The sequence below is a fragment of the Lissotriton vulgaris genome, chromosome 5, assembly GCF_964263255.1.
Source record: "Lissotriton vulgaris chromosome 5, aLisVul1.2, whole genome shotgun sequence".
Lineage (NCBI taxonomy): Eukaryota > Metazoa > Chordata > Amphibia > Caudata > Salamandridae > Lissotriton > Lissotriton vulgaris.
This window is the reverse complement of record NC_141693.1, coordinates 194,240,618-194,256,919: the sequence shown is the minus strand read 5'-3', so window position 1 is coordinate 194,256,919 and position 16,302 is coordinate 194,240,618. Positions and strand designations below refer to the sequence as shown.

General features: G+C 45.1%; 1 protein-coding gene across 2 annotated transcripts in view; it reads left to right on the top strand.

The window, feature by feature from the left end:
* The window catches only part of LOC147710457 (ficolin-1-like), a 511,385-nt gene that overhangs the window by 287,892 nt on the left and 207,191 nt on the right, over positions 1-16,302 (top strand). The window lies entirely within an intron of this gene.

Genomic DNA, 16,302 nt, shown 5'->3' with positions numbered 1-16,302 from the left:
AAGTAAATATATATCTCTTCTCTTCTTATTTTTCTGTTAGCGTTGTTTGTGCTTGCTGTTGCTTTTTAGTTCTGGCACCTGAGCAGCACTAACCTAAAAAACTGGTGGTTTATTTTTATTTGTTTAATTCCAAGTTTAAGACAAGGTAGGCTGTTGAAAAGAGAATTGAGTGCCAAGTTTACTGAGTGTGTGAATCATTTGCTCCAACTCCAAGTTTAAGATTGAGCAAGCATTGGGTGGAGCCAACAACATGGCAGAGTAGACGCGCTGTCCTGAAGCTCCCCATGGGCGACAATTATCCTAATCAAATCTATGGCCATAGATCCTCATCGACCCCCGATTTCGCTGCCCTGGACTCTCTGTGACAGCCCACGCCCGAAGTGGCTCCTGGTTGGTGTGGAGTAACCTGGCCTTGCTGAGATAGGACATAGCCAGCAGGAGGAGAGAGAGGAGGCACAGTGGGTGATAGTGAGCCGCAGAGGAGATCGGAGACCTTGAGCTGCGTCCCCCCTCCCTTTCTATCTCTTTCTGAGCGGGCCCCCTGATACCACCCTGAATCATTCGCTGATCCATGTCTTAGCCTGGCACACAGCAAACGTGCCCGGTGCCTAGCTCTGGCCTGTGCTGCCCCACGTGGCAGAAGTTTGGGAGTTGAAGGCAGGGTGGGCCTGTGAATCGGCCAGGGTTCCCCCCGGCAACCGGCTCACTGTTCGGAGAGAGCAGGGTGCCCTACAAAAATCGAGTGATTTGAATGCATCCGGGATGTGCGCCCATCATGCAGTGGTGTTGAGTGCTGGTCAGAGTGGAGGCCCTGGGACACGCCATACAGCACATCGGCGACACGCTACTAAGTCAGGGCCCCTCCATGGGAAATCAGCACCTGTAATTACTGCTTGGGGTGGCTGTGGGTGGACTGGATCCTCTCTTGAGGCTCGGCAAGGTCCTAGTGGAGATATTTGGAGTGTCCCCAAGTGCCAGAACCCTCAAGGAGATTGAGTTGGCAGCAATATAACCCTGGACTACGGCAAAAGACAAAGGCCTGAAGCTACTTTATCAGGGCAAGATTGACAGGTATGATAAATTGGTGGCCAAATACAAAAAAGCCCTAGTTTTCACAGCAGTATATTACTTAGAAATCTGTAGACATCATTGGTTGTATAACAATTACAACACGCCTCTCCTTTTGCAGAACATGAAAGTAGGGTATATCTCAGTCTACTGCCTTTGTTAAAATAGCCCACCTCTGATTAAACATTAACAAAAACAACCCACACTCACTAAGACTGACAACAGAAAAAGAGTGAGAAGGGCAGGATGGCACCTCACGGACGCACCACCAATGGGACCCCTGGCTGGTACTCACCAGGATGGCCCTATTATCATCATAGGTGCCATCAAGCCCAAACGGAAACGTGTCCTAAACCCACAGAAATGACAGTGAATGGTGCAGTGAACAAAAAGTATATGTACAACACTTACAACATTTAACACTTAACATATACCCACTGAGCAACCAGGACAAAGATTATTTTACTAATGTTCCTTTTTGTTGCAACCAGTGCACAAACTTAAAAAAGAAGGTGTGAATACTACCTATCGATTCACACCTTATTACCAGCCGACATGTTTTATTGCCTTGGTCTTTATCAGGCAATTTCCTCAGGGCAAACCAAATTTTCAATGCCACTGCGAAGGACACTGGGCCTTCAAACAGCTATGCCGCTCATACCCGCCGAGAGGAATCAAAACGGAAACCGGCTCCCATGGGTGAGCACGGTCCAATCTCCCCTCGTTTCTGTCGATGGAGAATAAGTGTTCGGCGTCTTCTCAGCCCTCGAACAAGACGCCGAACACTTATTCTCCATCGACAGAAACGAGGGGAGATTGGACCGTGCTCACCCATGGGAGCCGGTTTCCGTTTTGATTCCTCTCGGCGGGTATGAGAGGCATAGCTGTTTGAAGGCCCAGTGTCCTTCGCAGTGGCATTGAAAATTTGGTTTGCCCTGAGGAAATTGCCTGATAAAGACCAAGGCAATGAAACATGTCGGCTGGTAATAAGGTGTGAATCGATAGGTAGTATTCACACCTTCTTTTTTAAGTTTGTGCACTGGTTGCAACAAAAAGGAACATTAGTAAAATAATCTTTGTCCTGGTTGCTCAGTGGGTATATGTTAATTGTTAAATGTTGTAAGTGTTGTACATTTACTTTTTGTTCACTGCACCATTCACTGTCATTTCTGTGGGTTTAGGACACGTTTCCATTTGGGCTTGATGGCACCTATGATGATAATAGGACCATCCTGGTGAGTACCAACCAGAGGTCCCATTGGTGGTGCGTCCGTGAGGTGCCATCCTGCCCTTCTCACTCTTTTTCTGTTGTCAGTCTTAGTGAGTGTGGGTTGTTTTTGTTAATGTTTAATCAGAGGTGGGCTATTTTAACAAAGGCAGTAGACTGAGATATCCCCTACTTTCATGTTCTGCAAAAGGAGAGGCGTGTTGTAATTGTTATACAACCAATGATGTCTACAGATTTCTAAGTAATATACTGCTGTGAAAACTAGGGCTTTTTTGTATTTGGCTATTATAAGAGTGGAGGGCGCCCAGTTTTCTTCTTATCCCTCTAGACTCCTTGTTATTTACACATGATAAATTGGTGGACAAGACGGCTGGTCCGACTACATCACCTGATTATGCGTGCCTCAACAGGGCCATTTAACTCTACAAGACTGCCCTGGAGACTAAGATCGGAGAGAGGTACAATCTGTGGTCTCGCTGTTGAGACAGGATCTCGGCAATGTGGCAGACCGCATCTCCGGGGTTGAACAGAGAGTGTCTGAATTAGAAGATGTAACACAAGGTATGGGCAAAGAAGTCAAAGAACTACCAAAGATTGTCAAAGATATACTCTGGAGAGTGGACGATGCAAAAAACAGGGCGAGACCCAACAATATAAGACTGATTTGCTTCCCAGAAGGGGTGGAGAAAGAAGACATGATCGGCTTCCTCAGCCATTGGATCTAGTGTACATTCTCGACAGATCTACTGTCCTGTTGCTTTGTGATGCAGAGAGCTCACAGAGCATTGACAGCTAAACCACCACCTGGAATCGCACCAAGAGCCATCATAGCCCACCTATTGAACTTCCAAGACAAAGACACAATCCTTAGAAAGCTAGGCATATGGGAGAACTTAAATATAGCTATATTATCATGATATTCCCTGATTACTCACAGGAGGTACAACAATAGAGGCAAAGGTTTGCTCCTTACACCTACAGTACTTGTTGCTCTTTCCTGCGAAATTAAAAGTTCATGTTTCTTCAACACATCAGAAAAGGCATGGTGCGGGCTAGAAGGGCTAAAGGGAGACTGTAACTTAAACCAACACAAGTAATTGACTCCTCTCACCCACACGGAAACAGACTGGGTGCCAGACCCAAGATTTGGTCCTCGATTAGGCGTAAATGCACTCGGTCGAGAAGAGTGAGAGAGTCGAGACAAACAATACTCCCCAGAGACAGACCTAGTGATGGTGGATCCTCAGCCTCTGAAGATGATACCCGCTGACAGTAATATCTACAGGCATGTGATACTGGAGAGGATGAGACAAGCACCGGGGGGAAGGACATTGCGGTGACATGCCACAACTCCGAGACCAAGGTGTCAAAAACTAATCAACTGTAGGGCACGCAGGATGAAACCGAGAATCCTACATCCTAAGGGGATGAGACTGCATAGCAACAACAGGGTCACTGATGAGAGACTCTGGCAGAGCAGTGAGCAGATAAATGGCCCAGGGTGAGCCCCAATAGCGGACCGCCTTCCCTGGAGTCGTTTGAGACCTACTTGCCACTCCTCCCACTTTTGGGTCACCGCAAGTTGAGGAAGTGCGAGGGAGGGAGCTATAAGTGACACAACACCAGTAATATTGCAGGTGTTTGGTGAATATGGTGCCCATTCGGGATATTCAGTTAAATGGGACAAGTCAGGACTCTATCATACTGGCTTGGCACCCGATCTTGATACCTTGCCTCGACGGCTACATGTAAAAAGAGAAGGCTTCAAATACTTAGGCGTATTTTTTCATCACAGACAGAAAATTAGATCTGAATCACAACCTCCAAAGAATTATTCTAGAGCGCCTGGCCAATGTTGACCGGTGGAGCAGACTATCCCTTACGCTACTCATCAATGTTCAAGATGACTGTCCTGCGCATGTGTTATAGGTACTCCCAAAAAATTACTACCCAATGCCAGACAAATCAAGATTAACGGGGAGATCCGTAAGTTAATGTGGAATGGAGGCCAACCTAGGATCTTGCTACCAATCCTACAGAGAAACCTATATGATGGTGGGACATCCGAGGGTACTATTGGGCTGCTCATTTAGTAGTTATAAATGACTGAGGACATGTGTGGTTGATCACCCTGTTTACTTGCTCGAACGCACCCAGTTTCACATCCAAATCATGTGTGCATTACTTATATATGGGGGCAGTAGAGACAGACATTTTTTACCGGTGACCCAGGTAACTATGGACGCTTGGAATAGGGTTCAGGGACACCTGAGGTGGGCAACACAACACCCCAAGAGACCCCACTGTGGTTAGGCAAGAGATGAGGAAATAGGAAAATTGAAAGGCTTCAGAACTGCCTACTCTGCAGGAGCGGGGATTGGGAATGGATACGTATATGGCTGTGGAAAAAGTCACTTATCCGTGAAGAGGATGCCCAAAAATATTTGATAAGATCTTAGGCCCCTGGCAGAAATATTATGGATTTGATGTAGTGGAGAATGTAGATAGGCCTACTTGAGAATGATTGTCACCGTTGTCCAATGTTAAAGTAGTACATGAGCCTGTATTAGGCTCATGTGGGCATGATTACTGTACCATCAATATATCTCTAACTATGATCAAACGTGATTTGCTGCCTGTTGCACTGCCCCAGATGTACCTTGGTTTCATCGTATTGTCTAATGTGTTTTTACCTCTCTGCCGACTCACTGTGACGCTTTGTTTCTTGGTAAATGCAATAATAAAAATGTTCTAAAAAAGATTGAGCAAGTATTACATGTGATGTTGAATTGACATCTATGTAACACTAAATATGTATGGCGGAAGGTAGACAATGACCAATATTGTATGTTAACCACTATATTATAGAATATCGTATGTAATCAATTTGGCCTGCAAATGACGTGTAGCCTCTTATTTTATTAAATGTGTAGCCCCCCCCCCTTCCTCCCCCCCCCATGCCTCCCCCCCCATGAAGGTTGCAGGGAAAATATAAGGGTAAAAGTACTGTTTAGCCAGATTGGGACCGAATTCTGGGTGCAATGGTATTCTTGATTTGCTTAGTATAAGTATGTTTCAGACGACTTGCTCACTGTATAATTTGTTGGTAGCACATTTTAAACAGGGTTTCACTTTTGTTTCTGTGTTAATAGGCGTAGGGTTCAATGTTTTCAGGTATAACATGTTCTAGTGGTTGCCAGAGATGGAAGCGCTGCAAGTGTCTCTGGTTGGCAGTGAGGTAGGTGGTAGCTTGAGAGGACTCAGAATCACACTTGGGAAAACAAGAACATAGGATGTGAACAACTGTTAGACAGTCTCAAACATATAATTTCTATAAAAAATGTTAGAAACCCGTGACATTGTGCAGATCAAACAATTTCTCTCTGACAACAACCTACTGCATGAATAACAAGTGGCTTCAAGAAAGGTTGCAGCATGGAATCAACCATTTTACAAATAGTCAATACTTAATAACACAAAAACGTCGTATCATTTCTACACTCATGAAAATCATCTCTAAATGAAAAATTCTTCATTGAAATGCGTATTAACCGCCACCCAAAAAAATCCGATCTTGGATGTCATCGACTTCGTCAAACATAAGAGGCAAACTTCAACATTAGTGAACTTACAAAGAAGAAAGGTATCACAGATGTCTTTCAAAAAGTACTTGAGAACAATGTGGGGTGGCTGCAGACTTTTCAGGAACACTCTGTGATAACTGTACAGGTTTCTTACAGGTATAAGTAAGTGCTCTACGCTGAACTGAGGTTGAGCAATTGCGGTCCGCACCGAAATCACCGACTTTCACTCTAGAAAATTGTCTTCATTCATGTACGTCAAATCATAAGCTTCCAACATTTTGAGAGCAAAGCAATGCCCTAGTTTGCACGGATCTTGACGCAGGCGCAGAGCTCACACAGGAAATCTATCAGAGATTACATGCTCGGGTACCAACTACTCTAAAGCTGGTCCTCTGAGATGTCGCTCATGTTACACAGATTGTTCAAACATGTACATGCTACATAGATCTTACAGACTCAGATCTCAGACAGCAGTTCTAGCACATAGAACCTGACGTCAATGCCGTCCCTCAAATTACATATATCGTACAGTGTTAGGCCTGCTGCAGCATGGATACTTTCAAGTTACATTGATCTTACATTTTCAAATATCTGAATGGAAAATTATGCTTCACGTTGCCTAAATCTTACTAGCTAGGGCCTGTGACAGCAAAGCTATTTCTCATACTCTAACAGGTTTTATGACACCGTAGGGGGCCTCTGGCCCAGAGCCACAGCACTTTGGAGGTGGTGGTGCTGAAACACCGGGCCCTTTTCAACCAGGTGCTATTGTTAGCACCTGGTTGAAAATTATTTACTGAGAGCCCCAATAACCTCAATGCTGTTTAAATATAAAGGTGCTGATTAGGATGCCGGTTGGAGTTTCCTCTGACCGTCCGAGACCGTTTCGGTGGTCCGAATCCGCCATTACAATGTGACCGCACATGGTGCGGTTGCAGACTCCCATTTCCCTATGGGAGCTTGAGCGGTGGTCGAAAACCAGCCGCAGCACAAGCTCCCATAGTGAAATGAGTAACTGTAAATCTCTGCACAGTGTGGCATGCACCCACACAGTGAAGGGATTTACAGGTGGGCAGCATAGGTGCCCCATTGGACCCCAACCAGATACTGCGGATAGAGGGGGGCCCTGCTAGTGGCCTCCAAAGTTGCTTTCCAACAGGTTCTCCATGTCGGAAAGCCTGACATGGAAAGCCTGTCGGAAACCGACTTCATAATCCTGACGGTGGAAACACCATCCGTAAGGAATGATGTTGCACTTGCGGATAGAGGGGGGCCCTGCTAGTGGCCTCCAAAGTTGCTTTCCAACAGGTTCTCCATGTCGGAAAGCCTGACATGGAAAGCCTGTCGGAAACCGACTTCATAATCCTGACGGTGGAAACACCATCCGTAAGGGATGATGTTGCAATTCAGACTGGCCGTCGGGCTCTTTGAGCCTGTTGAAAGCCAGTCGGGATGACTGGAATCCTAACTTTACTACACCTAAACTGGGGTAAATCCTAATTATAAGACTTTCGGTTTTCACAGAAGGCATTTAGGAGTCCTAAAGTTAGGTATCCTAACTTTACTACTCCTAATCTGAAAAAAATCCTAATTTTAAGACTTTCGGTATTCACAGAAGGCATTTAGGAGTCCTAAAGTTAGAAGTCCTAACTTTACTACTCCTAAACTGAGAAAAATCCTAATTTTAAGACTTTCGGTATTCACAGAAGGCATTTAGGTGTCCTAAAGTTAGGACTCCTAACTTCTGTGAATACCGAAATGAGTAAGTGCCTTCTGTGAATACCAAAATGGTAGGATTTTGTCTTAAGTTAGTTCTGTGATTCGGGCCCTTTGAATCTTTGCTGAGGGCACTTTCACCTACAATTAAATTTTTTAATAGTATATTCATACAAGGAAAGACAAACACATTTGTTCTGGTGCTAATTCTTCCTTGCCTTGGAAGCATCCCACAAAGCTGCTCTGCTAGCTAAGTCTCAGGGTTGATTTATTTATCAGTGAGGATCCAGTTTCTTGGAGATGCCGGTTGCCAAATTCAGAAATAACTACCCAGCTGGCAGTCATTTCTAAACCATTGCCAGAAACCTCCATCATGGCAATTCCTTTCAATGCTTTTGTCAGTTTGGTGCAAGGCTCCGTCAACATAACGGAGCCTTGCACCAAACTGTTTTCTTATTTTTTTTAAAAGCAAATCTAAAGCATCATTGTCTTTTTGATAATAAAAAAGATAATGCCCCCCTTGCCATTAGAGTAATCTCCAAGCCAAGGATTTTTTTGGGTGCTTTTTTACTGTCCATCACTGCCAGGGTTTGCCTAGCGGTGATGGACAGTAAAAAAAGGCTATATGTTCACCCACTCTTAAAAGGTGGATGAAATATAGCCAATAGTCTCCAACGGCCCTCAGCCTGTCTAGCCTTAGGAGAAATTTGGCTATGGCGGTAACGGAGTAGTCACCACTGTAGCCAAGACTTTTGTCTGCCTGCATTTGTATTATGTGGGTGGATCACTGTGTTTGCGGGGAGGGAACTGCGTTGCTGTTCTAATGAACGTTACTGGCAAAATAAATAAACCAAGGTTACCAAATGTGATGTAAAAACACTTCAGCATAATACTGATTGATACAGATGCAGGATTGGAACATTGTCGCTATCCAGTTTTCATACAAAGATGCATACATATATTTGTTCTCTTAGGAAGCTCCATCTTTATTTCACTTGTTTTTTTTAGAAGTCTATGGTTCTTAGATTGATCCATTATGTTCTGGGTCCAGAGCCGGGTCTATCTGGGTTCCCATTGTTTGTATTTATCTGTTTTAAATGTCATTTTGTGACACAAGGCCTGTACCTCATAAGTATGTGCAAGCCAACAGTACTGGGTGTTTCTAACAAAGATCTTGGTCCAAACGTTTTATAGTTCATGGTGGTAGGCCTTTTCTATGGGCCACCAGGCAAGTTAGTAGTAGGATACGCCCCCTACCACTGGAGTCCAAAGCCTCAGGATTTCTTGTCTGCACTCCAATTGGACACTTGACTCTCCAAAGGTAGTGAAATTACATGAATTTTTTTTATATAGCGCATGGCTACCCGGGAGCATCCCAGCGCTGTAGCATTTAACTAGAGATGAACAAAGCACCTACGGAAAGAGCTGTTTCCTAAATGTGAGATGGTTGGATTCCCTACGAAGATGCAACAGAAGGGTGTTCCAGAGTTTCACAGCATTGTATGAAAAACGCCGACCACCACTTCTGGCCTTCTTAATCCTGGGTACCACTGAAAGTTGGAGCTCATCTGAGCAGAGTCTTCTGTTAGCTTTATAAGGGCAGATCATGGTTATGATGATGGGAGGTCCATTCCCTCCAAGAGACTTATGGGCAATGCAGAGGGCTTTAAAGTTAACTCTCTCTTGCACCGGTATCCAATGGAGGGCGCGTAGCACAGGCTTTGCTGAGCAGCTGTTGTGGGTTTCCTGTGAGCAGTCTTGCTGCAGAGTTTTGTACGATCGGCAGCTTCGTGATCACTGCGTTTGGGGCACCCAGATAAAGGGCTTTGCCATAATCAACTTTGAGAGAATTAGGGCTTGGACCAACAGTTTTTTTGATTGATCAGGTAGGAGAGGAAGCACTTTGCGAATCATTCTTAGCATACAGTAACAAGATGCAGCAGTCTTCCTGGCTTGAGCTTTAAATGTGAGGTCTGGATCTAACCAGATGCCTATACTTTTTATCTCGTTTTTTGGGGTCGGTACCGGGCCCATACATGCTGGCCACATGGTACTTGATTTAAAGTTTAAATGGTTACCAAGAAGCATGAGCTCAGTTTTATCACCATTGAGTTTTAAATGGGACATACTCATCCACTTGGTAACTTCTTCAAGACATCCATGAAGATCAGTGGGCGTCTGGTTGACCTGGCTCAATGCGACATCCAATTGTGTGTCATCAGCATATGTTACTATGTGAATCCAAAAGAGGGATATAATATCCGCCAGTGGGATATATACGCATCAAAATGAGTCGGGCTCAGGGATGAACCCTGAGGGACTCCACACTGAAAGGGGATAGGTTTTGAGAAAATGTCGCCATCGAAAACCTGTAAGGATTTTTCTTCTAGGAAAGATCCTTCCAGGTTCTGCCGGTCTCACCTATACTCCTGAGACGGTAAACCAGAGTTCGATGGTTCACCGTATCAAAGGCTGCGCTCAGGTTGAGGAGGTTTAGGGCCGACGAACCTCCTGCGTCAAGGATTTTTCTCACATCTTCCACCACCACTAGTAATGAGGTCTCCGTGCCTTAATGAGGGCGGAAGCCCTTCTGTGAGGGGTGGAGCAAATTATGGGACTCGAGAAACGCGGAGAACGTGTGGTTAACATGCTTCTCTGTGACTTTGCTAATTCTGGGAAGGAGCGAGATAGGTCAATAATTGCCGAAGTCGGAAGGGTCCGAATAGTTTTTATTTTGCAATGACTTTACCATTGCCCTTTTCCACTTGTGGGGGACCATACCCGATGCGAGGGAGGTGTTAATCAGACTGGTAATGGTAGAAGCAACTGTAGGTACTACCAGTTTCAGAATGTTAGGTGGCGCAGGGTCCAGTGGTGACACAGATTTAACTGCTGATAGAATAGCTTGAAATTACTCATGAGTCAACTGGGTATAGGTCTCCAGATAATGTTCATTTTCATGCTCACCCGCGTCCCTAGGCTTGGATATATCACTGTCCCTTTGAGGAAGATGTTTAAGAATGTTATGTACTTTAGTGGAGAAGTATTCAGCAAGTTCATTGCAGCAGTGCCCAGATGGATCTGGTGCCGCTGGAGGGTGGGGGACTTTAAGTAACTTTTGCCACCAATGAAAAAAGTTTCTCTAGAGGAATTGGCTGCTGATATAATCTTTTCCTGGTAGAAAGTGGTCTGGGCTCGTTTTATTTCGGCCTTGTATGTTCCAATAGCCGCCCTATATTCCTGTTTCTTAATGGGTGAGAAGTTGTTGTGTGGATTAGGGCCACCTTATGCGTGCGTGTATGTTATGCTAGCATGGCTTTTCTGAATTTAAACGCCATCTTTATCCTTTGACTGCTTTTGCGCACGACACTGCTGCTAGTTGTTTTTGCGAGTTCGCTTTTTAGAAGGTTCTCACATGGGAAAGAGTTTGTTTTTCCCTTCCCTAGACATACATCGTACTCTCTGTCTGTACAGTGAGTGCGCCGCCAAGGTCATTATAACGCGTGAGCCTGCTTTTCAACATGCCCGTGTAACACTTTCTAGACACAATATTTTGGCAGCTGTGAGCTGAGTGAGATTCTGCCGCGTTTATCATAGCACACTTGACATAATCTCACACACTTGGAAGAATCCAGGGATGCAGAGAGACATATAATGATCCTGATGTAATTTACATTTACTGAGCGGAAAGGTAAATGGGGTCCCCCGATGCTCATGAGACCTTCTATATTTTATAATAATAATGATCCTATATAGGGAGGGTGTATAACTAGGCACTATATTTTACCTGTTTGCACTACTATTGTAACATGGTTCCTCCTTTTGTGTTTTATGGAATTGTAACCTTGCTAATCACAATATTACTGATAGTATGTCTGCTTATGTTGTCTAAGATACTGCATTTGCGGACACAACGTTAAAATAACGATTTTAACCTTACCATGTTTCTTTATTACTCCAGTTACGGACTACTAGGAGTGTAACCAAAGATTGTATTCACTTCCCACTATTCTTGAGATAGTCCTAAGTCGCATGTTCTGGGTTGTCTAATCATTGGTTTCTTTGCTATAGGACGAAGTTCTAATGTGACACTGATTGCTAGCTGGCAAGGGTTTTGTTAGGTACAGAGGTGAGTTTTTGTCACACCATAATTCACTAAGGTCCTAATGCTCTGTGCACAGTTCTGTATATGAGCAAAAATCCATGCAAAGACTTTCCTCCATATTCTTTCCAATTTTTTAGATTGTTGTTTTAGGATACAGAGCTTAGGGGAGAACCATGTGGATTTATTGGGTCTCGCTTTCTTCTGGATTGATTTCTTTGGGAGCACCAAGTTCAATGACCCCTCCACCCAGTTAGTAAAAGTTTTGTAGGCTACGACTGGATTAGAATCAAGGCTCGGTTTGGTGTTTTCGAGTTCCTGAGTCCACCACTCCAAGGGGAGTTTAGGCCAGGGACGAATTTGTATTCTTGTTGACTGGGTGTATGAGGCAGGGATAAGTGGGGACCAGTCACATGGTCTGACCATGGAATGGGCATGGGAGTTTTCCCTTTTAGTTCCCCCAGACTAAAAAAAATTGGGTCGAGGTGGTGACCTTTGATATGAGTTGCTTGGGGGACCTTCTGATACAGTTGACAGGCCATAAGGTCTCATGCTAGTTCGGTCGTTGATGATGCCATGGGGTCATCAAAGTGCAAGTTAAAATCTCCGAGGAGGGTTAAATTAGCAGAAGTACTAGAAGGATTAAGGGCTGTTTCCTACAGGGATTCACAAATTTGTCGCATTGTCCCAGGTGGACGATAAATCAGAATGCCTGAGAGTGAAAGTGAGGGGGTGAATTCTATTAAAAAAGTGGACATTCTCGCAGTCTAATAACGGACTGCCTAACAATCAGCAGGTCGTATTGTCATTTTAGATGATGGCGATACCACCGCCCAAGCCTGTCGTTCTGTCCTTCCTCTGGATTAAATATCCAGGAGGAAGTGATTGGACAATGTCTGGCTCTGAGCAGGCAGTGAGCCAGGTCTCTGTAAGAAACAGAACTTCTGGATCTGAGTCTTTTAGCAGCATTGAGATCTCAGTTGTGTGTTTGGGTAGGGATCTGCAGTTAAACAGAAGTAATTTTTAGGATGTCCCATTGAGGGTAAGGGGGGAGCAGATGGAGGAATTTGAAACCAACAGTTTAGACACCTGTCCTGATGCTCCTCAAGTGATATAGAGTGGGTGCAATTGGGACTTGGGGTTCTATTTAACAGTTTTAGCAGCGAACTAGAGTAGCAAAGGCCTTCTTGGGTTGCAGAGACAGTGCTTCTGGCACCTGGGCCCATTCGGGGGAGGACAGGTGCCGACTGGCTTGCCTTTGGCGCCCCAGTGGCACACCCGCTGCGTGGTCACATCATCTAGTGCTTCTCAGTGCATGTGCTGTGCCTGAGGTCCAGCCGCTAGAAAACTGACCCGGCGCCTAAAACTGCATGAGCCCCTACCTAAGCTTAGTACATCTCCCCTGTGTGCCTCCACCAGAGCATTGAACACAGCTCCCCCAAGAATTAGATAAAACGATTGTAAGAACAATTTTAAAACAATAGCAGTATTGATTCAAGTTAATTTTAAAAGTTGATTTAAAAAGCAAAGCGCAACAAACAGTGCGACGATCCTGTTTAGCGAGGACAGTAGGCCTCTAGTAAGCGCTGCGCGGTCGTGTCATCTGGCGCTTTTCATTCAGGGCGTGAACTGTGCGTTGGGTCCAGCCGCTAGAACGCTGACCCGGCACCTAAAACTGCGTGAGCCCCTACCTAAGCTTAGTACATCTCTCCGTGTGCCTCCACCCGGGCATTGAACAAAGCTCCCCCATGAATCAGGTAAAAGCGATAGTAAGAACAACTTTAAAATAATAGCAGCATTGATTCAAGTTAATTTTAAAAGTTGATTTAAAAAGCAAAGCACAACAAACAGTGCGACGATCCTGTTTAGCGAGGGCAGTAGACCTCTAGTAACCGCTGCAAAGGCCAGAAGTCAAGGCTTACCTTAATAGGTGATATAGGGTTTGGCGCTATGATACTGTAACAGAAGTGCAAACACAATAAACGTGATGCCTAATTAGAGTTACAGCTTTCAAAATGCCTTTTAACCTAAATATCTCACCAATTCAGAAGGCTAGGATTAAGCTGCTGAGTGACTGGCTGCTCAATGTCCTGATGTGTGGTGAACCAGAACCACAGAGGCTTTGGTGGTTGTGCCCTAGGCACCAGACACAGTTCAACGAGAGACAGGTTACTGCTGCAGCTCATCTCATCTCAGTTATTGCTCTAAATGGTCTCATGAGGCATTTTGTTAGTGTGGGTGTGTAAATGCTCATGCTGAAGTTGTTCTAGTACCCAATAGTGTGTGAACTGGGATAATGAATTTTAGTGGCCTGTCACTGTGTCTGTAAACTGGTTGGAATTTTCTGTTGGCATGGATACACACAAAACCTATGACATCCACTGGCATCCAAGCGCCTGTTCAGCTAGCAGTAACTGGGGACGTGGAACTTAAGGTGAAGTTCCAAACCCAATTTCAAACTGTACTATCACTAGAATTATAAGAGCTACATTGGTCATTCTTAGTGATATGAAAAAGGACTATCCTAGGGTGAAAGCAAAGAAACCTCTCAGTGTGACACAGACTATCCAGGCTTTCACTAAGTCAGGGATAGTAGAATGTGTGTTAGGGTGGGAATGTCACCTCCAAGGCAACAGGTTATTTCCCCTTCACCGAGTGCCTGACTGCATGTGAAACCAAATCCTGACTTTTGAAGGCTTAACCATGTATTTGGTATAGTGAGAGAACTGGGACCTGTACATTGGCTGGGAGGAGTGCACCAAATGTGAACTTGTGGAAGGCAATAGACCACTGTCTGTGTCCTCTGCATATCACAAAGCAGTGGTGTGTGAGAGAATCTGAGTAGTGGAGCTACTGGGATCCATTTCAGAGTTCCCTGGTTTACAATGGCTGAAAATGGAGAGCAAAGAAGGCTTCACTAGTCAGTGTAAGTGTATTGCAGGCATTCCTTTAACTGGATGTTTGAGACCCAGCCACTGAGGTAAAGGATGGAGACATGGATTCCCTTACCAATTCAATGAGGACCTTGTGAGCTACTGATTAGTTCTTCCTGTGCATTGCCATTGGGTAAATGGTAGGGATGAGCGGTGAGAATGAAGTTTCTGTTATTGCAGGGCCTTTCCTTTTGTCTGTCTCCGATAAAATGTTTAGGAATGCTCAAGTCAAGCCAGTGCAGAAGCCTCACACTATAGTAAATGCCTGTTTTGGATACTCACACTTGGAGCCAGCCCCATTGCTTCCTGCTTTGTTTAACACCACTTCACCTAAAGACTGTGTCTACAGAGCAAATAGAAAATGACATTTAAAGAAACCCAGCTCACACCTGCACTGAAGACTTAAACAGTGAATCCAGATCTGCTATCAGTGAAATAAAAGTCAGACCCGAACCAATCTACTTTGTTCTATTGTTCTGTCTGAAGGTTGCCTAAAAGTAAGCATGCCTGCCTGGAGTGAGGAGGAGCGCACCTGCCTCTGCAGGAGGAGAAAGCAAACACATGGAGGTGATGGACGAAGCACTGAAACTTTTCAGACACTCACCTCCAGTCAAAGATCTGGGTTGAATCCATCATTGTTCTTTTACTCACTTCGCCTCCCCCGTTCAGACATGGCCATTTGCAAATGAGTCTTGACCCTGTGCCTCAAGGGAACAGTCCAGCCCGAACAGCCAAGCCAAGTCTTCCCTGGACTGGGAAAAACATCCCTCATCAGCCAGGCTAGCTTGAATCAAGTGGCAAAGTTAGCAAGTGACCCACACTTGGCCATACCCTGCCAACTTACAGTGAACAAAGCAACCACAAGGAGATGATGGACGGAGCGCTGAAACTTTACAGGCACTCACCACCAGTCACAGATCTGGGTTGCATCCAGCATCATTCTTTATTTTACTCCGCCACCTCAGTTCAGACCCAGCCATATGCAAATCAGTCTTGACCCTGTACCTCATGGGAACAGTCCAGCCCGAACTGCCAAGCCAAGTCTTCCCTGGACTGGAAACAAGCATCCTGGGACTGGTTTCGGGGTAACCCCCCTCATCAACCAGGATACTTGAATCCAGTGGCAAAGTGAGCAATGTGGCGTAATGGCCTGAACTACCGTCTTTGGAGCTAGTAAACCATGTTTGAGTCTCACGTCGGCTCATCAACATCCTGGGATTCTAGGCAAATCACTGAGGGGCATATTCACAAGGAGCTATAGCGGAATTAACAGCACTTTATCTCAGCCAAAGTCGTGATAAATTTACCACACCATTCACAAGCAGGTGCTAACAGCCCACAGCACCACTTTTCCCGTGATGGCAGCCGTAAAAAACATCACCACAGAGGACCCCCACTACTATCGCTGATTTAATGCAGATTAGGCATTCCTGTGAAAAATGCCACAACAACAACACACCTCAACATTCACAAAGACTCCCCCACCAGGACCACCACAGGGGCAGCAGCCCCCCAGGAAACGCACCTGCCTCACAGGCCGAACATCTGACAATGTCACTGTCCACTACAGCCTGAAAGGAACAACCATCCTACGCATCCTGGCCATCGCCTAACAGGCCAACGGCACCAACACAGCAGACAACCAACATCCCACCCCACACCAAGCTGCTG